Source organism: Gorilla gorilla, chromosome 15 (genome assembly GCF_029281585.2).
Source record: "Gorilla gorilla gorilla isolate KB3781 chromosome 15, NHGRI_mGorGor1-v2.1_pri, whole genome shotgun sequence".
NCBI classification, from domain to species: Eukaryota; Metazoa; Chordata; class Mammalia; order Primates; family Hominidae; genus Gorilla; species Gorilla gorilla.
In genome coordinates this window covers 68,297,433-68,325,170 of record NC_073239.2, presented here as the reverse complement: position 1 = coordinate 68,325,170, position 27,738 = coordinate 68,297,433, and the positions used below count along the sequence as shown (strand labels likewise).

Below are 27,738 nucleotides of genomic sequence, written 5' to 3'. Positions count from 1 at the left end.
TATTCCTATCTTTTCCTAGATCAAAATCAGAAGATCAGCCCTTCCCAACACCATAGGTTGCTGAGAAACTCAGCACAGTATTCATTTACATGTCTTAACATAGCATCACGTAAGGGTTTGCCTCTGTCATGTAAATCCCAGACATTTCCCTTTTTGGAAGAAATTTTGCAAACTTTCTAAATCTTACCTCTTCATTGAACTTCCACGATGATTTTAAGAGGCTGTTTGCAAGCAAGAAATAATACTGAATTACATCTCATTATCTTCTGAACTGGCTCTTCTACTTTAAATGGGCAATCATTTTGTTTTCCAGAGGTGGAAACCTATCTTTCATAGACTAGCATTACTGTTATTACTTGGAACTACACTGTCCACTATGACAGTCATTAGCCACATGTGGCTATTGAATCCTTGAAATGTGGCTAAAGTGAATTGAGATGTTCTACATGTGTAAAATACACACTGGATATTAAAGTCTTACTGAGAAAAAAGTCATTAGTTTTTTATATTAACTACATTTCAAATGATAATATTTTGGACATATTGGGTTAAGATACATTATTGAAATTAATTTCATTTGTTTCTACCTACTTAATTTGGGTCCTAGATAATTTTAAATCACATATGTGTCTTGCATCTTGTTTCTACCAGTGAATCTCAATCCTTGCTGCATGTAAGAATCACCCAGAGAGCTTTTGAAAAATACCTGATGCCCGTTTCTTTCCTCAGATAGAATATCTGGGATTGGGGCTCAGCACTAATATTTTGTACTTTTTGGAAAGTTCCCCAGGTGACTCTGATGTGTAGCCAGTGTTGAGCCAACTGCTCTAAACTCTGGAATTCTATGATTCCGAGATTCTACTGACAACTCATGCAGGTTAAAAGTTCAGAGTTGTTTTGTCCTTATTCTGTGTAATCAACTTTGTCTGTTCTCATCTATTTCTCCCTAAAGAAACAATGAAATGTTTTTGGAGTCATGCAAGTTAGAACTTGTTTGTTTTAATTTTTAATGAGGTTCACATGAATCCAATACACTGCCAGGACTAGGGGGAAAAAATGCATTGAACTTGGAATTTTAAGGCTGATGAGTAACATTGTCATCTTTCCTGGAGCTGCTTCTTTCATTTGCCTTTTTCTTCTTGGAGGCACCTGCTTTGTTCCTACTAATAACAAGAAATGCATCACAATGCTTCCTCAGGCTTAACATGCCTAAGGATCACCTGGGGATCTAGTTAAAATGCAGATGCGGATTCAGTATGTCTGGGTCTTGCTGAGATCCTGCACTTCTAACAAGCATCCAGGTGATGCCAATGCTGCTGGCCCATGGACCACGCTGAGAAGCAAGGCACCAGGACTTAGGGAAAGAGGTAAGACTCACCTGGTGGGTGGAGCTTGTGCACAGCTGTGCAGTCATGTGCAATAATGTCAACAGCACATTGACTTTGTTTTCTGTAATGAACATGGAGCAGCCTTTTTTTTTTTTTTTTTTTAGTATTTACTGATCATTCTTGGGTGTTTCTCGGAGAGGGGGATTTGGCAGGGTCATAGGATAATAGTGGAGAGAAGGTCAGCAGATAAACACGTGAACAAAGTTCTCTGGTTTTCCTAGGCAGAGGACCCTGCGGCCTTCCACAGTGTTTGTGTCCCTGGGTACTTGAGATTAGGGAGTGGTGATGACTCTTAACGAGCACGCTGCCTTCAAGCATCTGTTTAACAAAGCACATCTTGCACCGCCCTTAATCCATTTAACCCTGAGTTGACACAGCACATGTTTCAGAGAGCACGGGGTTGGGGGTAAGGTTATAGATTAACAGCATCCCAAGGCAGAAGAATTTTTCTTAGTACAGAACAAAATGGAGTCTCCTATGTCTACTTCTTTCTACACAGACACAGTAACAATCTGATCTCTCTTTCTTTTCCCCACATTTCCCCTTTTCTTTTCGACAAAACCGCCATCGTCTTCATGGCCCGTTCTCGATGGTCGCTGTCTCTTCCGAGCTGTTGGGTACACCTCCCAGACGGGGCAGCCGGGCAGAGGCGCTCCTCACTTCCCAGACAGGGCAGCCGGGCAGAGGCATGGAGCAGCCTTTTAAATGAAGCCTGCTCTACTTTGCCCACTGAAGCACAGTTATAATGGCACATATTTTCTCTATGTATAAAAGCGAGCGTCCCAAGAGTAGGACAGCTGAAGCTAGTAGATGTGATTAAGAATCCACATCTTAATCACATCTATCAACCGCATGTCCTACCTTTTTCCTTCCATGAATAGGGGTTAAGAAGAAGCCTATGGGCTCAGAGAAGGGTCTTAAAGTGGGACTAATCCCATTTGTCTCAGGCCTCACTGCCTCCAGTGACAGCAGCCAAGACTGAGTCCCAGACACCACTGCTCCCTGCCCCTCATCACCACCACCTGCCTCAGGTTCCCCAGGGCTAACTGCATCATGCCTTTGATACCTGTGTCCATGGTCACAAGAATCCCAGGCTCCCAGGTCACCCCACTTCTTTATTCTCTCCTCCCCGTAGGGCTCCACACATCCTTCATTCTGTCTCCATCTTCCCATCACAAGACCCCAGCATCTCAAGAGTCCTCCAATGTGCGTCTGGATTCAGAAACCCTCTTTAGAAAAATCCCTGTAATCTGCAGTCTCTTCCCTGAATGTCCCTCTCACCTGGGGCTCCTCCTGCCGATGCTGCTCCTCCTCCCTCGTAGCCTCTCCTGCGCTGACATTTTCCCCTCATTCTCCTGACCACTGGGCTTGGAGATGGGGCGGCGTCCTCTTGGCCCCCAGATACTGCTTCCATACCATCCTCCCCCATCCCTTGCTAAAATCCCTCAGCTGCTTCTCTCATTAACTGCCTCTCATTGCTTCTACTTTCTGCTCGTGAATTACTCCCTGCTCATGATTTCTTTTAGCTCTGGGCTCACTGCCACACTCTCTTATACACTTCTTTCCCTATTCTTGGTGATTTCAACACACACACACACACACACGCACAATTTATCCAACAATATGTCCTCTCAGTCACTTGAACTCCTCTTCCTCAACAACCTTGTTTGAAATCTCACCTCAGCCACCCACTCCCAGGAACATACCCTCCCAGATCAATGACTTCAACATCTCTGATTCAGTCAGAGTGGGATCCATTTTTTAATTACAAAATCTAACAAAATAAGTACATTCTAAATTAAGTTCCTGCTTGTGGTCCATTGCACCATTGAACTGGGTGGAGAGCCTTCCACATGATGATTCAGGGACCCAGGCTCCTTCTGACTTGAAGTGCAGCCATTCCCTGGGGCTTCACAGTCCTGGCTGGATTCTCTGCATTCAGTGGCAGACAGAAAACAAAAAGGGTATAGAATTGCATGAGATGATTTTTTTATGGGCCAGGCCTAGAAACTGGGCACATCATCTCCATCCACATTTCCTTTGCCAGAACTAAGCATTGGCCATATCTAACTGCAAAAAGGAACAAAAAAAATGTATTCCAGCCATGTTTGGGGGTGAACAACCACCTTGCCATCCATATTCTCATTTTCATCCATCCCAGCATCTGATCACTTACCTCCTGACTCTCCAGTTCATACCACCCAGTGTCCCAACTCCAACAAGCCTTCAACCCACTGGGAGTGCCCATCCTCTTCTCTCACCACCTTCAACCCACTGGGAGCCCCATCACTGCTCCCACCACCTTCAACCCACTGGCAGCGCCCATCCACTGATCCCACCACCTTTTGCTGACCCTCACTATCTTCCCTTTTCAGCTTCCTTTCATTACCTGGGCAATTATCATGATGGCCCCCTTGCATCTAATCTCTATTTCTTTGTCTCTCTGTAGCTTTCCCACTTGGCAACACCTGAACCCTGTTTAAATCTAGCAAACTGTGTCTGCACCCGAACAGCCAAACGTGGCTAGCGAAAAACTCCTAACTACATGCACCAATCCCACTTTATGTTTGTGATAGTGAACATCATGAGTGCTTGGTGCAACCAGGCAACTGTGTTCATTTCCCTGGTCTATGGACTCTCCCACTCTCCTAGACATCCACATAATACCTTATCCACTCTCCTTAAGCCTCTGATATCTTCTCTCCAGTTCTTAGTTTCCTATTTCACAGGGAAAATTGAAGCCATCAGGAAAATCATTAGACTCATACCATTCATTATCCCTGCCAGCATCATCACCCACATGTGCCACCTCCCACCTGATACAATAGCTGGCCTGTCTGTGTACCCATCTAATGCCAACCTCCCACCTGCATATAGATCCCATCTCATCCCACCTACTCTAGGGCATTGCTCCAGCAGCTCTGCTTTCTCTCTGGCATCAACAATTCCTCTTCTCATTGTATTATTCTCATCTTCACACAAAAATGCTATTATCACTCTCACTTAAAAAATGAAAAACAAAAAAACCCTCTTGACCCAGTTCCCTATGAACTACTGCCTGTTCCTCTCTTCTGTCTCCAGTTCCTCCCTTCCCTTCTCTGTTAACCCATACAAGTGGGCTTTAACACCTCTACTCTTGTCAGGGTAACAGATGGCCTCCCCATTACTAAATCCAATGGTCACTTCTCAGTCCTCCTTTAACTCGACCCCTAGCAGCATTTGGTACTGGCCTCCTTGCTCTCTTCCTCACCATCCTCACCACACTTGCTGCCAGGACACCACATTGCCCTGAGTTTCCTTTCACCTCACCTGTAGTTCCTCATCACTCTACTTTGCTGATCCCTCCTTGTCCCCCAGACCTCTGGGGGTGCCGTAGAGCTTGGTCCTTGCACTTTTTCACTTCTCCATCTGCACCCCGCCTTCACCCATTTCATGTAGTCTCTGGCTTTTAACACCATCTGTACCCCAATGGTCCCTCGTATGCCCCCCCAGCCCAGATACCTCTCCCAACTCCAAATGCTCAGGTCCAGCGCCTCCTGGATGTCTTCGCTTGGGGATCAAACTCAAGTCACCGAAAGCAAACTTTAATATTCTTCCCCAAACAGTTTCCACCCACAATCTTCCCATCTGGAAAATAACTCTATCCTTTCAGTTGCTCAGGAAAAAATGAAAAAGCAAACAAAAACCCCAAACCAAACCCAACAATAACAACAAAAGCGTTAGAGTCACTAATTCCACACTTTCTCTTATACCGCATGTCAACACATCAGGAAATCCTGCTGAATTTTTCTCTAAAATATATTCACATGTCTCCATGTCCACTGCCACCATCTTCGTTTAAGCCACTGGGGCTCTCCCTGGATTCCCACTAGAGCCTCTTCTCTTGCATCCTTCTCCCTTGCACCCTTGCCTTCCTATGATCTATTCTCAATGCTGCAGCCGGAGTGATCTGGTTATAATATGAATCCTATACCTCCTCTGCCCCTGACACCCCAGTAGCTTTCTATCACACTCAGTGTAAAAGCCAGAGTCCCAAAATGACCTACAAGGTCATTTTCTCTTTGACCTCATTCCCTAGTCCTCAACTTTACTTCGCTGAGACCACTCCGGCCTCATTGCTGTTTCTCAGATACATCTTGTATACTTCAGGGCCTTTGCACTGGCTGGTCCTTCTGCCTGTATGTGAGGCTCCCAGTATCCACATAGTAAAACTCCTGCTCCTTCTTCAGGCACTTGCTCGATGAGTCTCCTTAACCATCTTACTTAAAATAGTTTTAAGTAACATTTTATCACATTCTAACACTTTATGATTTACTTCTTACTATGTTTACTTTTTTATGGCCTGTCTCTTCCCCTTAGAATGTAAGCTCCAATAGCATAGGGATTTTTATCTGTTTTTTTCACTACTATATTCTAACACCTACAGCAGCGCTCAATAAACACATGTTGAATAAATGAATGAATTAAATCATACGTCAATAGTCCTTAGCCCAATGCTATGTACTCAGAAAGTACTCAGTAAATTTTCATTACGCAGGAAAATTAAACCACTCTACAATCTTTATTTTAAAATGGTTATGTTTTGTTTGAGAATATCAGAAACTGTCTAATAGAAAGTACTTTTTTTTTTTTTGAGACAGAGTCTCGCTCTGTCACCCAGGCTAGAGTGCAGTGGCGTGATCTTGGCTCACTGCAAGCTCTGCCTCCCGGGTTCACGCCATTCTCCTGCCTCAGCCTCCTGAGTAGCCGGGACTACAGGCGCCTGCCACCACGCCCAGCTAATTTTTTGTATTTTTAGTAGAGACAGGGTTTCACCATGTTAGCCAGGATGGTCTCAATCTCCTGACCTTGTGATCCACCCACCTCGGCCTCCCAAAGTGCTGGGATTACAGGTGTGAGCCACTGCACCCGGCCAATTTTTTTAAATATAGGAAAACCGGAAAGGCATGTGTAAGAGTCATTCTATGCAAATGAGGTACTGGCAGTACCATCTTTCACACCTTTGCAATTGCTGTTCCAGATATTCAAAGCTGACTAATTAGCATCAAGACCTCAATTCTCATAGCTTTTATCTAGTCATTTGCTGGAATCAACGTCATATGTGGACATTATCAGTCTTTAATTGTTTTTAATGCCACTGCTTCTCCAGGTACCATGTGACTTTGTCCACTTATGCTCACACCCAATAACAAAGAAGAAAAAAAGGAGAAAAGGATCAGAAAGAAGAAGATGAGGCAGTGGCAGCAGAAGAGGAGGTAGCTGGAAAAACTTCCATCTTTTGTTGCCTTATATACACCAATCCGACCTTGCTCAACTCTGCCTGAGCTGCATAGTCACCTCTAAGCTTTCCCAAACCACAGATGATTGGAGGCCACCCCAGAATTACTGAGTCTGAATCTGCTGCAGTTGTGCCCAGGTGTGTGTGCAGTGTTTAAGTTCCCCATGAACCATTCTAATGCACAACCAGATTTGAGCAATACTGGATGGGGCAGTTTACCTCAGAAAAGATCTTATTTCATTGTCATGACAACCACAGAAAGTACATACTTTGATCTTCATCTTATAAACAATGAATCCAAGTCACTGAGAAGTTAAAAACTTGCTCAGGATAACACGGTAAGTGACAAAACTAAGGTTCAAATTCAAGGCTTTTTTAGCTATACTCTGTCTATAGTTATGGACCACTCCGAATCCTGAAGCACCCTGTCAGTGACAGGCCACGCTGAGTCCCCTGATGGAACTCAGTCATCATTCACTCTCAGAAACCTCAAAATGCCCATTGGAATCAGCATCTTAAAGACTGTCCACTGGGCACAATAGGCCCAGCAATCCTGCTCACCATCGTAGGCCCTTGACCTTGGCTGTAGGCTCAGTTCCTGTTCCTGAGTCCTGCCTTCTAGCCCATCTCTGAATAAAGGTATGGGGTGGTCTCCCTCATTATAAGCAGATCTTTCAGGGAAAACTGCCTATTTCCTCAAGGTTGTGAATGTTACTTCCTTGTCCTGGAATCCCCATCTCCTTGCTCCACCTCACAATGAGACTCTGATAGGTCGTCTTGTAGAACCACCCTCCCCAACCCCAAGCCTGAAGCTTCACATTTTATCTATTTGTTTATTCATTCATTCACAAAGTATTTATCGAGCACCCACTAAAAACTAGAAACTAGTAAACTCGACAGTCACAGTACCTTCATGGAAGCTATGGAGGAGACGAGAAACAAGTCACCTCGCATTCATGCTTCCATTCTTGTAGTGTGTGTTTGGTCATTTGTTGTCAAGGCCATGGACTCCTCCACAAATATTCATCCATGGGTAGATACATGGTAAGTGCTTTGAAGGAAACAGGAAGGAAACAAGCAGTGGATGGGGAAATTTACCTATGAGAGGCTGGTACACAAAGGCTTTGCTGCAATGGGCTCATCTACACTGGAACACAGGATGGGAGGGAGTCACGTACGGGAACAATGACAGGAAGAACATTAGAGGAAGAAGGAGAAGGTGGACACATCTGCTGGGCAGGAAGGAGCTCCGAGTGACAGTGACAAGACGGTTGGTAGGCATGGGGCTGGAGTCCACATGTGGCTTTCTGAATAAAGAACAAGCGCAATATGTATGTTTTGCCAACAGATACTACATTTAGACTATTTGACTCATACTAAGACATGAACACCAAAATGGGGCAGCAGGGAAGAAAAACAGCTAGGCAGGACGAGGCAAAAATAAAGCCATGGACTGCTTCAAACTCTTTATCCAAAAGAGAAATCCTTGAGCAGTGCTTTTAAAATCACGTTCTACAGGTTATTTTATTCATCCTTTCAGCAAATGTCTGCTACATGCTTGCTCTGGATCAGGCACTGTTCTAAGTGCTGTGGATTCAAGAAAAGTCCCTTTCCCTCTCTCTCATCTCTACATAGATTCTGAGTGCCCAGCTGGGATCTTTCCTTCCCTGTCTTTTCAGATTTCTCCCTGGGGGTATTTAAATACAGAATGAGGAGCAGAGGATAGAAGGACAAGAGAGACACAGGCTAGGACTAGTAGAGGATTCCTCACCCTGCTCCACAGGATTTTAAGAAAGAGATAATGCTACAGTGTTTGAGGAAAATGAATGGGAGAGAAAGGCAAGAAGTAAGAAGGAACAACATAGCTGTACTGAGCCCTTACTATATGCCTGGCAGTATTCTCAATGTTCACGTTATCATCTCATGTAAATCTTATAATGACACTATGAAGTGGGAACTATTATGACATGCACTTTACAGATAAGAAAACTGAAACAGAGAGGCTGAGTGATTTTCCCAGGGTTACACAGCTGATAAGTGGCAAAGCTGCGATTTAGACCCCACCAGGGTGGCTCAGAGCTCACGCTCATTACCATTCCATGATAATGTCTTGACGCAACTGCTCTTCACTAGTTAAGCCCTTTATGGCATTCATAAAATGTAAATTTCAAAATTGGTCTTCTTCTTTTCTTCTACTCTCTTAACGCTTTCCATTATAAAATAAAACACAGATTAAGAAACCCACACAAAGTGAATTCATAGCTCAATTCATTGTTAAAAGGTGAACACCTTAGAAACCACTGTCCAGGTCAAGAAATGGAACTTTGCACGGCACCCCCAAAGTCCCTTGTGTGTCTCATCCTGCTCAATATGGCTTCATTCTCACAAAGCTAACCACTGCCCTGAAGTGTTAAGTAACCATTCCTTGTGTTTCTTGTAGTTTTATTATCTAGGAGTGCATTCCTAAACACTATAGTGTAGCTTTACCCATTTGTAAATTTGACGTGTCTTTTAATTCTCTTATAGTCTGCAGGGTCTTTCCTCCATCCCTTTCTTTTTTTCCGACTTGACTGGTAGACCTCCCATCATTTGACCTTTGCTGATTGTATACCGATTGTCCTCTGTCTTCTATATTTCCTGCAAATGGGAGCTGGATCCAGAGACTTGGTCAGCCTCAGGTTTGAACTTTTGGCAAGATTCTAGGTGGTGATTTGTTCTTTCATCATGAGACATGCAGTGTCTGGTTGTTTCTCTTGTTGTGATAATAGCAGCTGTTGATGCTTGATGCCAAGATCTATTCATTCAAAGGGGGTTGCAAAATGGTAACATTCTAGTTCTATCATTTCTTTTCCATTTATTAATTTGTCACTGGAACACTTTTCTAAAAATATACTTTCCCGCATCTACTATTTGATTACTCAGTGGCATGTTCACTTAGCAGAAGTAGAATAAATGTTTGATTCTTTCTTTTCATTTACTAATTTTCACAAAAAATGGATTATTTCCCTATTATGCTCTGAAGGAGATCAATTTTTAAGGTATCATTATGAAGTCATGGATTTCAATTAATTTGATGGGTTTCATAATGATTACATTTATTATCCTTTTTGAAGCTCAAATTTCCCCCTCATCAGCCAGTGGAAGCCTCTTCAAGGTGACCCCTGAGTGTTTTCAACATGATCCTGGTGGTCTTCAAGAGCTTCCTCATTACCTGGTATGGCAAGGTGTTCCAGACACATCTTGTACATTGCCCATCCCAAACCTAGAAATAGCATTTTCTCTAGTTTTCGTTAGTGGAAAAATGGTGTTTCAAAGCCACACCTGGGCACAAGGGATGCCCACTGCTACTGGGTCGGTCGTGGTTTCTAAACCTTTTCAGTGAACAGAGCTAGGAAATACACACACACACACACACACACACACGCGCGCGCGCGTGCTCCCACAACTCATATGCATAACATATCTTTTTGTATGTATGTCATAGTCAATAAAAGGGGATTTTTTTTTTTGTTAAAATGATACATTTTGTTTCTTACTTTGCTAGCCTATTCTCCCTCAGCATAGCCCACTGAGGGCTATTGGTATGCAACCCACCTCAGTATTTTGAAGGCTTAGGGAAAAAATAAAGCCATTCTTCAATGCAGGTTTGGGGATTCAGCTCCCATTTCAATGTTATTTTCTCATTATATATTAGTTCAGAAAAATCTCTGCTTGTCTATACCACTTTGCAAAGTGTATTTATATTTTCCACATGCCAAAACTTCATCAAATAGTCTTCTTGGGGGACTGTGTGAGATGCAAGCTGTTGCTGAAAAGAAGAGGAAGCAATGTCCTCTAGGCCAGCCCACCTGAGCTTGGCTCTTGCTCCAAGAGTTTGCTAGCTGCAAGTCCAAACTAAAGAATGATCTGCACAGATTGCCGACAACGCACCTTCATGCAAAGGGAATTAACAAGCATATGGCCATGAATACTAATTTTAGCTTAAATGCTAGGATATAAAAGAAGAAGAACAAGGGGCTTTGGAGGAGCACTGGATTGAGGAAGAATTTAGTCTGCGTTGAAAAGCAAGAAAATAGGATGGTATCTGCAAAAGTGATCATGGCAAATATTCCATTTCTGTCACTTTTTTAACAGAAACAGAGGGAGACATTTGCTTTAACACTTGTATAATCAGCAAAGAAACAGATCCAATGTTTCAAGTACTATATAGCATCATACATGTGGAAGTCCTTTGCATGCTGCCATACCCTGTGCAAATGAACCAAGTATGTTATTATGAAGTATTATCTAATTAAATTCAATAATTCTTCTTTTAAAATTATCTTGACCCTGTCTATGTGCCCCTACATGTTGTTTTCAAATGAAAGGCAAAGAAACATGAGAGCGTTGGGCTGGCTGCCTCTGAGTGCCCGCAGGGAGGCCAATAATATGACTCTGTGATCATCATTATCTTCATAAAAAGAAAGATCTGGAGGTTGAAACAGGGCCAGCCTCCTGGGCTTCCCACTGAGAAAAAGCACAGAGGCAAAACCTACTTCTGCCCACAAGTCCACACATGCCTGTCATTATTTACCAGAACTCAGCCACAGAGTGTTTAGATAAAGGCATTATATCTCAGGAAAGTTCTAGAAAATGTGCTGTAGTGGCCTGGGGGCCTGAGAAGAAGGAAAGGAAGGCAAGAACATGTATGATGTGCCAGGGAAACTGAACAAATGGGAGTTTTTAAAAGACAAACCAAGAGAAGGTATGTGAATCTCCTGCAGGCCTCTAATTATGCAGGTTTATGGGTGGGAGTCCCAGCCACACAGGAGATAAATGAGAGTTATCCTATCAGAGATGAGTCTTCTCTAGATGGGACAAAATGATGAAGTAGCTGTAAAGTAAGCGAGGAATGCTATCATTATGTTTATGAATTAAGTTGGAATAGTATCTTTAAAGGAGGCTCAAAAATCATTTTCTCTACATATGTATCTTTCTAATCTGTGGACGAGTGTGGCATCTTTTTCATTATGTCCAGAGATCTATGCTTTAAGTTATGCTAACAACTACTACCTTTTGCATGTACACAGGGGGTTTTCCTGAATCTATCTATTCTAATGCTTTTTTTTTTTTTTTTTTTTTTGAGGCAGGGTCTCGCTCTGCCGTGCAGTCTGGAGTGCAGTGACACAATCACAGCTCCTGCAGCCTCAACCTTCCAGGCCCAAGCAGTCCTTCCGTCTCAGCCTCCCAAGTAGCTGGGGCCACAAGCTTGTGCCACTGAGCACAGCTATTTTTTTAGTAGAGACAAGGTCTCACCATGTTGCCCAGGCTGGTTTCGAATTCCTGAGCTCAAGCCCTCCCACCTCAGCCTCCCTAACTGCTTGGATTACAGGCCTGAGCCACCGTGCCTGGCTCTAATGCTATTAAGAAAGAATTGGCAAATGTGTCGCCCAGGAATAGGAAATGTAATTATTCCATTTACGCAACTCACTTGGCTTTCCTCTACTGTGAGAGGAATAGCAAATGAGATGGCTAAACTGAAATATCTGACTCGTAAGACAGATCCCCTTCCTTTCCTAAATGGAATGTTAAGGAGACAATCAGCTTTTTAAATGGCTAAATTTTAAAATATGTATTTCACAGATAGGTTACCTCAACTCAACAGCATCTCACTCACTTCTCTCTCTCTTTCTCTCGCTCTTAGTTCAATTCAGTGTTCTGGGAACACCTAAACTCCTGCTAAAGAAAATAATATAAACGTGCTGTCAGCACTATCACTTATGATATGAAGAGCCCCCCATGCTGGCTCCAGGACAATGGGACCCTTTAATCCTTGGAGAATGGGGGTCAACCTGTCACTTCAGAAAAGCCATTGCTCTCTGAGAAAGTATCAGCATAGATGTCCCTGAGCCTCATAATTCTGTGTCTCGTAGCCTGCGCTTGAACCCACATCCAGCTTTTCCCTTGGCTCTCTACCTCTGTCCCCCGTCCCTCTCCTGGCTCCAACCTGGCCATTATTTCCTCAGTGTCTGTGCCAGAGGCCACCAGGAGCCACTACCTCTGTTTCTGACTGTAGGGCTCTGCTCTGAAGTCTCAGACCTACTCTGTCAGCTCTTTCCTGCCTATACTTGCCTCCCGACAGTGACAGCCCAATCTACCCAGGTCTAGCAGGACCTAACCCTTCAATTCTAGCAGGAATTAATGAATTGGGTTGTAACAGCTCTCCTTTTTCGTAGGGCAATATTTTTTATGCTACTTCCTAGTTACCATGCTATGGGCACCTGGTATGATGGGCTCCATGGATACCTGGTATGATGGGCTCCATGGATTCCTGGTGTATAAGGGGATACAAAGACACACAGAGAAGAAGTGTGCCTCTGCTCAAAGGAGGGGCATGTTAAGGGGCCAGTTGAAGTCTGCTCCAAAGAGAGACATGCAGAAAGGCTTGTTTCACTTTAAGAAGATTTCTTCAGTGACTTACAGGAAGAGAAGACAGTCACCTCAAAGTTAAGAAAACATTCACCAGAATCACTGAGAACTTACAACTCTTCAAATTAAGAAGTTCATTGAAGTCATACTTAAATGAAATAAGCAGTATTGGACTTCGGTTAAGGAACAAGATATGTGAAGAGAGTCAAGATAATCTTATGTACAAGTCAGGAGAGGTGAGTCAGTGTATTTTTCGTATGGATAAAAAAAGCCTCAACTATCCAAAGCCCTCAGTCTTGCAGTACAGTTTACATCAAAAAGGAGCTGAGAAGGTGAAGAGCAGCCCCTAGCATGCTGAGCCCACCAGGATGTTTCCTGAGACCCTCCGGAGAAGGGACAGGGCACAGAAACATAACACAAAAACAAGTAGGGGCCACATGTTGGGGTGAGCAGGAAAAAAAGGAATGATGACAAATTAGACACTAGAACAGAAGCCGCAGCATCCTGAGAAAAGAGGATCAGCCAGAAAAAAATCTAAGACTGAAGAGCTTTGCTCCCTGGTGGGAAGCAAAGAGCCATAGGCTCTGCTTCTCAGGGTAGCATCCTCAAAGGCAGGATTAGGGGATTGCCATGCTGTGTGCCCCTGTGGATAGAAGCAGAAGGAGAAATTCCCAAGGCCAGCAGCAGAGCATCAGGAATGGCTGCCAGTCAGTGCAGCTGAACAATCTCAGGGGTCATCTACTATTTATGGTGCCATTGAGGGTGTGGCTTAATTTCCTCATCTATAAAATGGGGATAATCATAGCACCTACCTCATTTAAGATTGGTGTGAGCATTAAAGGGTTTAGTACCTACAAAGTAATGCCTGGCACATAGTGAGCACTCAGTAAATATGAGCATTATAATTATGACTATTACCAACATTCACAGCTGGATCATGTACATAGATTACGGTATTTACACAAGTGACGCCATGGGTTAGTGTTTTATAGGTCCTCTCTCCAGCATTGGGTGTAGTGGAAAGCATGAGCAGAAATGGACCAAAATTGTATAAAATGGCACTGTAATAGAACAGGGTCACCTCTATGTGAGTTGAAAAGGGCAAGTACAGGAAAATGCTGTTTGAATCTTCAAGTATTAATGAATTAACCTTGTATGATATTGGAACTCAGACATGCTCACTAGTTAAATTCTGAATCGATTCTTAAATTGTGCAAAGTTAGGAGTGAGTCCCGTGTAATTTTAGCTGGAGAGAAAAATGCCTAGTGGCTCAGACTCAGCTCTATGTAAGGGAGCTTGGCGTGTTATTCAAGAGGCAGAGACAGCTGGGTCCTGAGGGTCAGTCACAGGGTTTTCAGGGGGGGAATTCAGGGGCCAAAGTCTAGGCAAAGGTCAAAGCCAAATTTGGGAACCAAGCCAAAAAAGTCTTCCTTGCCATCCCAGATTGTTTTTATGAAGCCGCTCATGGGTTTGACAATGAAGCGTATTAAAGGCTACCCATCAATTAGTCAGGGTTCTCCAGAAAAACAGAACTGAAAGGGTGGGTGGGTGTGTGTGTAGAGAGAGAGAGACAGATTGATTTTGAAGAATTGGCTGGCTCACATGATTATGGAGGTTAACAAGTCCAAAATCTGCAGGGTAGGCCTGCAAGCTGAAGACCCAGGGACAAGATGTTGCATCTCAAGTTGGAAGGCAGCCTGCTGGTATAACTCCCTCTGCCTCAAAACAGCTCAGCCTTTTTTCTTTTAAGGCCTTCAATTGATTGGGTGAAGGTCACCACATTTTGGAGAGCAATCTGCTTTAGTCAAAGTCTGCTGATTTAAATGTTCGCCTCACCTAAATATAGCTCACACAAGCATCTAGAAAGCTTGACTGAATATCATGGCCTGGCCAAGTGGGCACATAAACATAACCATCACAACCCACTCTCGAAAATTAACCGGCAGCCCTCCGAATCCCATCACTGAGACTTGAGTCTCTACAAATGACCTCAGGCAAAAGAGCTAAGGAAGTTCCTGTCTCTGTACCATTGATAGGTCAGAAATGTCCTATAGCAACACAGCCTCCTAAACCATATGTGTATTTCAAACTGCTGGCTCTGGTGTTTCAACTCGAGATGCTACAATGAAAAGGTTAGAAGAGGGCCGGGCACGGTGGCTCACGCCTGTAATCCCAGCACTTTGGGAGGCCGAGGTGGGCGGATCATAAGGTCAGGAGACCGAGACCATGTTGAAACCCCACCTCTACTAAAAATACAAAAAAAAAAAAAAAAAAAAAAAAATTAGCCGGGCACAGTGGCGGGCACCTGTAGTCCCAGCTACTCTGGAGGCTGAGGCAGGAGAATGGCGTGAGCCTGGGAGGCGGAGCTTGCAGTGAGCTGAGATAGCGCCACTGCACTCCAGCCTGGGCGACGGAGCAAGACTCCGTCTCAAAAAAAAAAAAAAAAAAAAAAAAAAAGGTTAGAAGAGGATGGTAATATGTCAACTCAGCATGGTGATAAAGAAATTTTTTCATTTTTTAAGAAAATCTGTTTCTGAGTAGATATTGTCCGTTGACATTTTTAAATTCCTATGAATCTAGCCTAGTTTGGTGTCATTTACCACTTGCCAGCCTGGTTAGTCCTATGAGTTTAAGAAGAAAGGACAGATTGGCTCTGGCACATGTTCAGTCTACAAATACCCATCAAATACGGGTGAAAATTTTTCCGGAAGGATGAAAATATATATTTACTTCTTGCTTATTGATCAAAAGGCAAAATGCATAGCAAAATGTCTTGCATGTATTCAAATATTGAGTGAACCGAATCAAAATAATTTTTAGCAAGTTCTTTCCTTCACTGTACCTTAATAAATAGGTAATTTACTAATAAAAAGCTTATCTAGAAGTTGCCAGGATATTACATTTCTTTACATACATACATTTATTTATTTATTTAGAGACAGAATCTGACTCTGTCGCCCAGGCTGGAGTGCAACAGCGCGATATCGACTCACTGCAACCTCTGCCTCCCGGGTTCAAGCGGTCCTTGTGCCTCACCCCCCTGAGTAGCTGGGACTACAGGCATCCGCCACCTCGCCAGGTTATTTTTTTTCTTTTTTCTTTTTTCTTTTTTTTTTTTTTTTTTTTGTATTTTTAACAGAGACAGGGTTTCACCCTATTGGCCAGACTCGTCTTGAACTCCTGACCTCAAGTGATCCACCTGCCTCAGCCTCCCAAAGTGCTGGGATTACACGTGTGAGCCACCGCTCCTGGCCCCATTTCTTAGAGTAGAAGTCACTCTGTGGGAAACCATGGTTTTATTTAAAATATGAAATATGAATGCATTAAGGTACATAGGCCTTTTGTTCTAATTTCAGCAATACAGGCTTCCTGTGCCGAATTATCAGTTAGGCCTTAAGGAAAACTTACGTAGGCCTGGCACCAAGGAAAACGCCACCGCCCCACCTCCTGAGCCGCGGAAGGCGCGTGGAGGAGGAGCAGGCCTTGGCGCGCGCCTGCTCTCCACCAGTTTGGGGACATTGCCGGGGCCCTGCGTTGCCCAGAGGTGCCACCTCTTTGAGCCGCAGCCGGGCGAGAAGATCCGCAAGATGAAGAAGCTGCGGAGAACTTGGTCGAGAGTTTCAGCCGCATTGCTTTGAAGAAAGGTGACACCACCTTTGATAAGATGGAAAGCGTTCGCTGTCAAAAGGTGCTGCTGCTCTGATAGGTCTAAGAACCCCTGTTCTCACGAAGCAGCATGGAGTCAAGGCTTTCTACATTCTGGCCTTTGCTTATTTCTCTAGGCTGCTCAGCTAACTTTTCTGAAGTTGCTACATTATTACTGATAAGGGGCTCCTCAGAACGGCAAACCGTCCACCTTCACTTGCATTTTCAGTTAGGGAGAACAGACCAACGTGGAGGAAGGGATTTGGCTATTGCTGAGAGTGATTAACAACCAAAGCCATGAAGACTCGGAGACTGCGGAGACGCGTGTCTCGTTCAGCAGTTGGCTTGGATTAGGCTGCAAAACGCAAAGGCTAAAGGGCAGTACACAATGTAAACAGTTGGTGCTAAGAAAGGCTCTTGGTGGCTGGGCGCAGTCGCTCACGCCTGTAATCCCAGCAGTTTGGGAGGCCGAGGCAGGCAGATCACAAGGTCAGGAGATCGAGACCATCTTGGCTAACACAGTGAAACCCCATCTCTACTAAAAATACAAAAAATTAGCAGGGCGTGGTGGCGGGCGCCTGTAGTCCCAGCTACTCGGGAGGCAGAGGCAGGAGAATGGCTTGAATCTAGGAGGCGGAGCTTGTAGTGAGCCGAGATGGCGCCACTGCTCTCCAGCCTGGGCAACACAGCGAGGCTCCGTCTCAAAAAAAAGAAAAAAAAAAAAGAAAGGCTCTTGGCCAGGAAAGGTTGAGGCTGCTGTAAGCCATGGTCTCAAATCTGCACTCAAGTCTGGGTGGCACAGCAAAACGCTTCCTTGAAAAAAACAAAAAAGAAAGAAAGAAAGGCTCTAGGGACTGAGAAACGTGGTACCACCATGCCCGGCTAATTTTGGTATTTTTAGTAGAGACGGGGTTTCACCATGTTGGCCAGGCTGGTCTCGAACTCCTGACCTCAGGTGATCTGCCTGCCTCAGCCTCCCAAAGTGCTGGATTACAGGTGTGAGCCACTGCGCCCGACCTATCCTGGAAAGCAATTTTTAAGACAAAACACTAGAGATGATCAGACTTCCTCACCAGAGAGAGAAAGCTTATGTGTTTTATCACATTGGGGAACAACCAGAAGTTTTTGACTCTGAACCTTTTAAAGGCCAGTACATGTTACAACGGAGAGTGTTGGTTTTGCTTTTCCACTTAAAAACTGTATTTAAAAACAGAAAAACTCATTTTCATATTTATGTCCAGTATTTGGGGCTTAGAAAGTATGTTGTCATTAGAAACATTGTCAAAATTTGTTTTATGGTCTATATAGGTACGCACATAGTTATGTAATATCAATATATCCCAAATTAACGAAAATGTCTTCATTTACATATGTACAGATACCTTTGCATTTTGATCCATAGAACATAGGAGCATGTTCTTAGTCTATCTCAAAGCTCCATGTGTTACATATTATTTGAGTAGGCTATTTTCAGAAGTGAGTTTTGCTTCCATGGTAAGAGTGAGCATTTTGCCAAGAACACATGCACAAACACTCAGAATCACACCACTTGGATTCACACATAGGCATACCCAGTCCCATGCACAAAATCCCACACCACCTAAAGGGAACACAGTTGATTCCAGGAACCTTAGAATATGGCCATACTTACTTATCTCGAAAATCCATTTCCACCATCCCAAGGTCAGTATTCATTCATAGCAGGAAGCTGGATTCAGGGTGCTTTTCCACCTGAAAGCCAAAATAGTGCCACATTTCTGATCATCTAGATTATTCATCAAGTGAGGGATTCCACAATACATATTATTTTCTGTGATGCCTGAGTGTGCCTGTAATTACAGAAAAGTCTATGAGCATCAGACCATGCTGTATCCTGTTTGCACAGGTCTTTTGTTAACTTATGACATTACAAAACCCATTGGGAAATAGTGGTCAAAGTAATGGCCCCAAATAAAGCAGACAGGACACTTGTGGAAAAGGCCCAGGACTTTTGTGCCAGATTTTCCAGTCCATTTGGTTGCAAATTGCAAACTCTTTTTTGAGAAGAAAAAAATGTTTATGGTAGGAAAAAGCTCTCTTCCATACAGTTTGTAACCGATGCGCTCATCTATGGATGCCATCTTGAAATCTTAGTTGGTGATGGACTCCCACCTTATAGCCCACCAGGAAATTCTGTAAGTCATCTTTGATGTACATGGGAAGATTGTCATATCTTAATTCAATTGGAATAGAAAGCAATAAAAAATTTCTGCCTCAGATAATGAAGGAGACCTTACCTGGAAAAGAGTTTTGATGGTCAACTCCAGTGAGTTGGTTGCAAATATTATCTTTTACTTGGACCTCAGAGCCATCTAGAAAAATGTAGAGTAATGGTCAGTACATTGGTGCTGTTAAAGAATCCTTCAGGGATCCTTGGTTGATGTGGACATTGGGTAGAGGGTATAGAGAAGGTGAGTTAAAAAGCGTAGGCTGAGCTGCTGCTGGGCCATCCTCCTTGGTGAATAAGGAAGGAAAGGAAAAGATCAGGAAAGAAATGACAGAACCTTGTTTTTCTAGCTAAGGCAACTTAGTCAATGTGAAATAGTCAATGTACACATAGGTTAATACAAAAATTCATTGTTTGATTCCATGATAGCGTCTCTTGACTCCCCTGGTCATTTTGAAGCCCTGGAAAATGAACTTTTTCAATAATATACAATCTCTAACTTTCCTACAAAAAAAAGAGTGAGCATTTTGGCTTATGTATAAGTTAGAAATAATTGTTAATTTTTAATATGTACTTCATGGTAAAATGTCTCAGACATATGCAAGCAATTAAATACCAAACTTACGGCCTCGCACAGTGGCTCACGCCTGTAATCCCAGCACTTTGGGAGGCCAAGGTGGGCAGATCATGAGGTCAGGAGATCGAGACCATCCTGGCTATCATGAGGTCAGGAAATTGAGACCATCCTGGCTAACACGGTGAAACCCTGTCTCTACTAAAAATACAAAAAATTAGCCGGGCATAGTGGTGGGCACCTGTAGTCCCAGCTGCTTGGAAGGATGAGGCAGGAGAATGGCGTGAACCCGGGAGACAGAGCTTGCAGTGAGCTGAGATCGGGCCACTGCACTCCAGCATGGGTGACAGAGCGAGACTCTGTCTCAAAAAAAAAAAAAAAAACCAAAAAAGCAAACTTAGACCAGTGGTATTAACTAGTTTCTAAAATTTGATTTTTATTTGTAACAAGTCATTTACTTAAGGCCCAATGAACATAAATGGAATCACATTGGTTTATGTTTAAGGAATACACTGAGATTGCTGCTATTCTATTTATTTCACATAAAGAATAGCCAGATTTTACTTTGGAACCTCCTGGAAGCTCTTCAGTGGTCTTTGAGCTAATACAATTTATCTTTCATCACTAAAAGACCATTATTCTTATGTCATAATGAGAATAATCATTTAAGTACCTGGCATAATTGAGACTGCACCACTGCACTCCAGCCTAGGGGACACAGCAAGACCCTGTCTCAAAAAAAAAGAAAAAAAAAAGTAAATACTTGATATACTTGGCATAATAAATGCCTAAAGGACATCTTACTTTATAAATCTAATTTTTCTTGCTGTAATGGGAATACTGTAAATCATGCATTTGTATTAATGGTATTTCTTAAAGCAATAGATGTAACTGTGAACTAAATCAGTCTGCAAACTATTGCAGGCATCTATATTCTGTTTTAGGTACTGTAAACTTTGTTGGAGTCTTTAGTTGGCAGATTATGTTGTAAATATATTTGTATATGTTAAAACATTTTAAAATGTTTTGTTTAATAGAATAAATATCTTCATTGGAGTGATAGCTGTGAAGGTATAAAACTTCACATTTGGATAAAACTCTACTGTTCACAAAGTTAAAAAAATGAAGATCAAAATATTAGGGTTAATATAAACAGAAAGTTTAATTAGGACTGCATATTTTAGATAATAAACAGATAATCATTGTATTGGTCTATTCTCACATTGCTATAAAGAACTACCTGAGACTGGGTAATTTATGAAGGAAAGAGGTTTAATTGACTCACAGTTCCACAAGCTGTACAGGAAGCATGGGTGGAGGCCTCAGGAAACTTACAAAAATCATGATAGAAGGTGAAGGGAAAGCAGGAATGTCAAACAGCAAGGGGGAAATCTGCTCCCATGATCCAATCACCTTCCACTAGGCCCTTTCCCTGACATGTGGGGATTACAATTCGCTATGAGATTTGAGTGGGGACACAGAGCCAAACCATATCATTTCACTCCTGGCCCCTCCCAAATCTCATATCCTTCCCACATTTCAAAACCAATAATGCCTTCCCAACAGTCCCTCAAAGTCTTATTTCATTCCAGCATTAACTCAAAAGTCCAAGTCCAAAGTCTCATCTGAGACCAGGCAAGTCCCTTCCACCTATAAGTCTGTAAAATCAAAAACAAGTTAGTTACTTCCAAGATACAATGGGGATACAGGCTTGCGTAAATGTTCCATTCCAAAAGGGAGAAATTGGCCAAAACAAAGGGGCTACAAGCCCCACGCAAGTATGAAACCCAGCAGGGTGGTTACTAAATCTTAACATTCCAAAATAATCTCATTTGACTCTGTGTCTCATATCCAGGGCATGCTGATGCAAGGAGTGAGCTCCCAAGGTCTTGGGAAGCTCCACTTCTGTGGCTCTGGGGTATAACCCCTGCAGCTGCTTTTACGGCTTGGCATTGAGTGCCTGCAGCTTTTCCAGGTGCATAGTGCAAGCTGTCAGTGGATCTACCATCTTGGGGTCTGTGGGGAGAAGCAAGAGAGATCAGATTGTTGCTGTGTCTGTATAGAAAGAAGTAGACATAGGAGACTCCATTTTGTTCTGTACTAAGAAAAATTCCTCTGCCTTGAGATTCTGTTAATCTATAACCTTACCCCCAACCCCCTGCTCTCTGAAACATGTGCTGTGTCAACTCAGAGTTAAATGGATTAAGGGCGGTGCAAGATGTGCTTTGTTAAACAGATGCTTGAAGGCAGCATGCTCCTTAAGAGTCATCACCACTCCCTAATCTCAAGTACCCAGGGACACAAAAACTGCGGAAGGCCGCAGGGACCTCTGCCTAGGAAAGCCAGGTATTGTCCAAGGTTTCTCCCCATGTGATAGTCTGAAATATGGCCTCGTGGGAAGGGAAAGACCTGACCGTCCCCCAGCCCGACACCCGTAAAGGGTCTGTGCTGAGGAGGATTAGTATAAGAGGAAGGCACGCCTCTTGCAGTTGAGACAAGAGGAAGGCATCTGTCTCCTGCCTGTCCCTGGGCAATGGAATGTCTCGGTGTAAAACCCGATTGTATGTTCCATCTACTGAGATAGGGAAAAACCGCCTTAGGGCTGGAGGTGGGACCTGCGGGCAGCAATACTGCTTTGTAAAGCATTGAGATGTTTATGTGTACGCATATCTAAAAGCACAGCACTTAATCCTTTACATTGTCTATGATGCAAAGACCTTTGTTCACGTGTTTGTCTGCTGACCCTCTCCCCACTATTGTCTTGGGACCCTGACACAACCCCCTTTTCGAGAAGCACCCACGAATGATCAATAAATACTAAGGGAACTCAGAGGCTGGCGGGATCCTCCATATGCTGAACGCTGGTCCCCCGGGTCCCCTTATTTCTTTCTCTATACTTTGTCTCTGTGTCTTTTTCTTTCCTAAGTCTCTCGTTCCACCTTACGAGAAAGACCCACAGGTGTGTAGGGGCAACCCACCCCTACAGGGGTCTGGAGGATGGTTGCCTTCTCACAGCACCACTAGGGAGTGCCCCAGTGGGGATTCTGTTGGGGCTCCAACCGCACATTTCTCCTCCACACTGCCCTAGTAGAGGTTCTTCATGAGGGCTCTTTCCCTGCCGCAGACTTCTGCCTGGACATCCAAGTGTTTCCACACATCCTCTGAAATTTAGGTAGAGGCTCCCAAACTCTTGCCTTCTGCACACCTGCAGGCCCAACACCATGTGGAAGCTGCCAAAACCTGGGGCTTGCATTCTCTGAAGCAATAGCCTGAGTTGCAACTTGGCCCCTTTTAGCCACAGCTGGAGCTGGAGCAGCTGGGAAACAGGGTGCCATGTCCCAAGGTTGCACAGAGCAGCAGGGTCCTGGGCCTGGTCCATCAATCCATTTTTTCCTCCTAGGCTACCAGGCCTGCAATGGGAAGGGCTGCCTTGAAGGTCTCTGAAATCCCCTGGAGACATTTTCCCCATTGCCTTGGCTATTAACATTCAGCTCCTCTTTACTTATGCAAATTTTTGCAACAAGGTTGAATTTCTTCCCAGAAAATGGGTCTTTTTTTTTCTTTTCTTTCTTTCTTTCTTTTTTTTTTTTTTTTTTTTTTTTTTTTTTTTTTTTTTTGAGATGGAGTTTCACTCTTGTTGCCCAGGCTGGAGTGGATTGGCACGATCTCAGCTCATTGCAACCTCTGCCTTCTGGATTCAAGCAATTCTCCTGCCTCAGCCTCCCGAGTAGCTGGGCTTATAGGCATGCGCCACTACACCTGGCTAATTTTGTATTTTTAGTAGAGACGGGGTTTCTCCAAGATGGTCAGGCTGGTCTCAAACGCCCACCCTCAGGTGATCCGCCCACCTCAGCCTCCCAAAGTACTGAGATTATAGGTGTGAGCCACTGTGCCCAGCCTGGGTCTTTCTTTTCTACCATGTAGCCAGGGTGCAAATTTTCCAAACTGCTATGCTCTGCTTCCCTTTTAAATATAAGTTCCAGTTTCAGATAATCTCTTTGTTCACACATATAAGCATGCACTTGCAGAAACAGCCAGGTCACATCTTGAATGCTTTGCTGCTTAGAAATTTCTCCTGCCAGATACCCTAAATCATCTCTCTCAAGTTCAAAGTTCCACAACTCTCTAGGGCAGGGGCAAAATGCTGCCAGTCTCTTTGCTAAAGCATAACAGTGACCTTTACTCCAGTTCCCAATAAGTTCCTCATCTCCATCTGAGACCATCTCAGCCTGGATGTTATTGTCTATATTACTATTAGCGTTTTGGTCAAAACCATTCAACAAGTCTCTAGGATGTTACAAGCTTTCCCACATCTTCCTGTCTTCTTCTGAACCCTCCAAACTGTTCCAACCTCTGCCTGTTACCCAATTCCAAAGTTGCTTCCACATTTTCAGGTATCTCTAAAGCAATGCCCCACTTCCCTGATACAAATTTTCTGTATTAGTCCGTTCTCACATTGCTATAAAGAACTACCTGGGACTGGGTAATTTATGAATAAAAGAGGTTTAATTGACTCACAGTTCCAGTTCCACATGCTGGACAGGAAGCATGGTTGGAAGGCCTCAGGAAACTTACAATCATGGTGGAAGATGAAGAGAAAGCAAGCACATCTTACCATGGCAGAGCAGGAGAGACAGAGAGTGAAGGGGAAAGTGTCATACACTTTTAAACCATCAGATCTCGTGAGAAGTCACTCACTATCACAAAAACAGCAAGGAGGAAATCCACTCCCATGACCCAATTACCTCCCACCAGGAGCATCCCCTCACATATGGGGATTACAATTCGACATGAGATTTGGGTGGAGACACACAGCCAAACCATATCAATCATAAAAAAAGAGAAAAGCTTCTATAGAATTGTTGTCTGGCATCCTGACAGCAAATGTCGATTTCCTTATGAAGATAAAATCCTTTTAATTATCAGAGTAAGCACCCTCCAAATGCCCCACCATATAGTCTTAAAGTGTGGAAATATATTCCTTTTTCACTCTTTATGGAATAAACAGAGAGAGCGGTACAAGTTGTTAAGGACTGGCCTTTGGTCATCTGTGTCAGGAATGCAGAAAGGATAAGGCTCCCAATTGTGCTGTCAAGTCAAAAGATGCTGATAGAACTTGTGGGGGAGACACAGCTTTCACCCTTGGGTTACTGACTTATTTTGCAGGAAGATGACCATCTTTTACTACCCAACGACATCTTTCTACCAATGTGAACAGAGACTAGCAGCACAGTGATCACCTGCAGATAGACCTGGCTTTATCTGTACATAACACCAAAAGAAAGAACCTGGATTCCAGAAGGAAATAAAGATTTTCAGTCCCTGCAAGAATTCTCAATGTTCTTCACATAATTTGGAGGTATTGTTTCTGATATATGGGTTATTTTAATGGTGGTATCTGTTTTTTACCCATAAACGTTGAGGGCATCTTATACTTCTCCTGTGTAATAGTTTTCCTTGGGAAAAATCTCATAGAGCCGTCATTCATAAAGTGTGTTCCAAGGAACACAAAGTCATCAGGAATCAGGGTTACCTGTGATGGTGGGGGAAGGATTCTGAGATCAATTGGAGAAGCACGTGATTAAACAAAACTTAGTAGGTCTCTATTATAGGACTTCTCAGAGACCTTAATATGCTTATAGGGGTTGCCATTTGTGTGTTTTGCATGTGTGCACTATGGGTGTTTTATGTATTATGTGTCTGTTGTGTGAGTATGTGTATGTTTTCTATGCGTTGTATTGCAGAACTTTTTCAGGGCGTATATAGAGTATAACCTGGAAAATCTAATTTATTTAACATCAACTTTTCAGACATACTTCTTAAGCTGTATTTTGGTTTTTTGCACTTTAAAATGTCAGTGTACTTTTACAGCAGATGAACTAGTTCCTTATAACATAGCTTTTTCTTGTTTCTCAGAATTTTAAAGAGACTTCTATTAAATAAATATAATTCCCTATCAAGTCTGTAATCAACTTGAAAAGTGTTCATCTAGAAACTGAATACATTAGGCCTTGATATTAATAACATAATATAATGCAATATTTTAGATAATATTCAAAGAGGAAATAAAGCACTAATGAAAGAGTAGCAATCATACTTCAAATATTATAATTTTAGATTAAAATGCTCTTATTTTATTATACACAAAATAAATTACAAAATAAGAGCATTTTACTATAAACACAACATAAATGAAGCATACTTATTCATTTTACCATAATTTAAATACTGACATTGCACAACAATTCCTAAAACTTTTGTGATTCATAAGTTAATTCCCAGCCATTAAGTACCTAAATAATGTTAATATTTTATCTTCTCTTTCTTTCTGGGCACTTCCTTCCTTCACTTGAACTAACAACTTTCTTTTCAGCCATTCTCACCCATCCAGCAATATCTGAGCAAATATGCTGGCATATAAAGGCAAATCATGATTGCCTTGCTTAGCTGCAGAAAGTCACCCAATGCCTATTTACCATCAATCAGCTAACACTGTGGTTCCAAATGGTAATCTGGCAAAGTTCAACAATTCATTTCTTATATTTCAAAAGTTAAGGGAAATTCTACTAACTATAACACTAAATGTCTGCTTTTAGCCAAACTACATTAATTATAATTAATCTATTAAGAATACCCCAAGCTAATCAGAAGCTGTATGTAGGTCATGAATTAGAAATAGATGGGGAGGGCTGGGCGTAGTGGCTCACACCTGTAATCCCAGCACTTTGGGAGGCCAAGGCAGGTGGATCACTTGAGGTCAAGAGTTCGAGACCAGCCAGGGTAACATGGTGAAACCCTGTCTCTACTAAAAAAATACAAAAAATTTATCTGGGTGTGGTGGCATGTGCCTGTATTCTCAGATACTCAGGAGCCAAGATTGCGCCACTGCACTCCAGCCTGGGTGACAAAGCGAGATTCCATCTCAAAAAAAGAAAAGAAAAGAAAAAAAATAGATGAGGAAATGAAAATGAATGATTACTTAATAAATAAAATCAGATAATACGATAAATGAAAATCTTCAAAACATGAGCAACATAGAAAAAATAATGAAAAAAACATTTAGGATTATGGAATTTAAAATGTCCAACCTCTGATGACAATGAAAAACATGTATTGAGAAGTCACTATGTGTCAGGTACCACGTTAAGTGACTCAACGTGTACCATTTCATTCCCTCTTCATCATCCTGAAATAGGTATAATTTTTGTTCCTATTTTACCATAAAGGTAACAGATTCAGAGGGGTTAAGTAATTTGCCATGGTTGTACATCTAATAAGTAGCAAAGCTGAGATTTAAACACACTCTCTTACACTCCACCCTGAATACGGAGACTGTATTAAATTTCTGTCATTTCATAACACATCCCAGTTTAGTGGCTTAAAACAACACCCATTTACCATCTCAGTTTCTACAGGTCAGGAGTTGAGGCACAGCCTAACTGGGTCCCCTGCTCAGGGTCTCACAAGGCTGTGATCTAGGTGTCGACACAGCTGCATTCTTTTCTGGAGTCTGGAGTTTGGGGTCCTCTTCCATGTGTATGTGATTTCAGAGAGTTCACTTCCTTGAAGCTGGAGGACTGAAGTCCGTGTTTTCTTGCTAGCTGTCAGCCAGGGACCACTCTCAGACTCAGGAGGCTGCCTGCAGTTTCTTGTCACATGGCACCTCACTACTTCATGGCCAAAAGGAGAATCAATCCTTCCAGTCTGCTATAATGGCAGTTTACATAGCAATAACGTAACCACGGAAGTGACGATCCCACCATCTTTGCCATATTCTGTTCACTAAATGCAACTCCTTAGCTCCAACAACACTCAAGGGGAGGAGATTATACAAGGGTATGACTCATTGGGGTTTATCTTAAAATCATGCCTACTGTAAGTACCAATGTTCTGTTCCTGTTTTATTTACTTAACTGATGACTGTCTTCTGGATTGGAGTCAATATTACCTGGGAAAACACCAAAGCAATCAAGTTAGCCATGACTTGTACATATGCGAATGACAGAAACAAAATGATAGTTTCAAGTAGACAATAGGGGCTCCCAAATTCTGTAAGCTTGAGGACTACTGTGTCTACAGTAAATCTATGATTTCGTTGTTGAATAATTTGAAGTCAATATTGATGAATTCCCCCAGTAAATGAAGAACATTACTTAGCAGTCAACACTAAAGGCCAATTTTCCAGAGGCCAGTTTCTCTATTAGTGAACTTGGCTTAAAATAAGTAAGGACCATTTAAG

The 27,738-nt window shown here is 42.7% G+C and overlaps 3 long non-coding RNA genes across 3 annotated transcripts in view; 1 reads left to right on the top strand and 2 right to left on the bottom strand.

Annotated features, from left to right (window-relative positions):
* Window positions 1-1,096: 1,096 nt before the first annotated feature.
* On the top strand, window positions 1,097-24,755 carry LOC134757169 (uncharacterized). The gene is made up of 3 exons (XR_010130860.1): window positions 1,097-1,367; window positions 6,538-7,004; window positions 24,666-24,755. It is a non-coding gene; the product is annotated as an uncharacterized lncRNA (long non-coding RNA).
* LOC101145287 (uncharacterized) lies at window positions 18,389-20,227 on the bottom strand. Its single transcript, XR_008671367.2, has 3 exons — window positions 20,173-20,227; window positions 18,996-19,070; window positions 18,389-18,450 (listed from the first exon to the last, which is right to left on the bottom strand). It is a non-coding gene; the product is annotated as an uncharacterized lncRNA (long non-coding RNA).
* LOC129526654 (uncharacterized) overlaps window positions 23,987-27,738 on the bottom strand; it is a 58,475-nt gene continuing 54,723 nt past the window's right edge. The window contains exon 3 of the long non-coding RNA XR_008671366.2: window positions 23,987-27,447. This is a non-coding gene — a long non-coding RNA (uncharacterized lncRNA). The remainder of the gene's footprint in view (window positions 27,448-27,738) is intronic.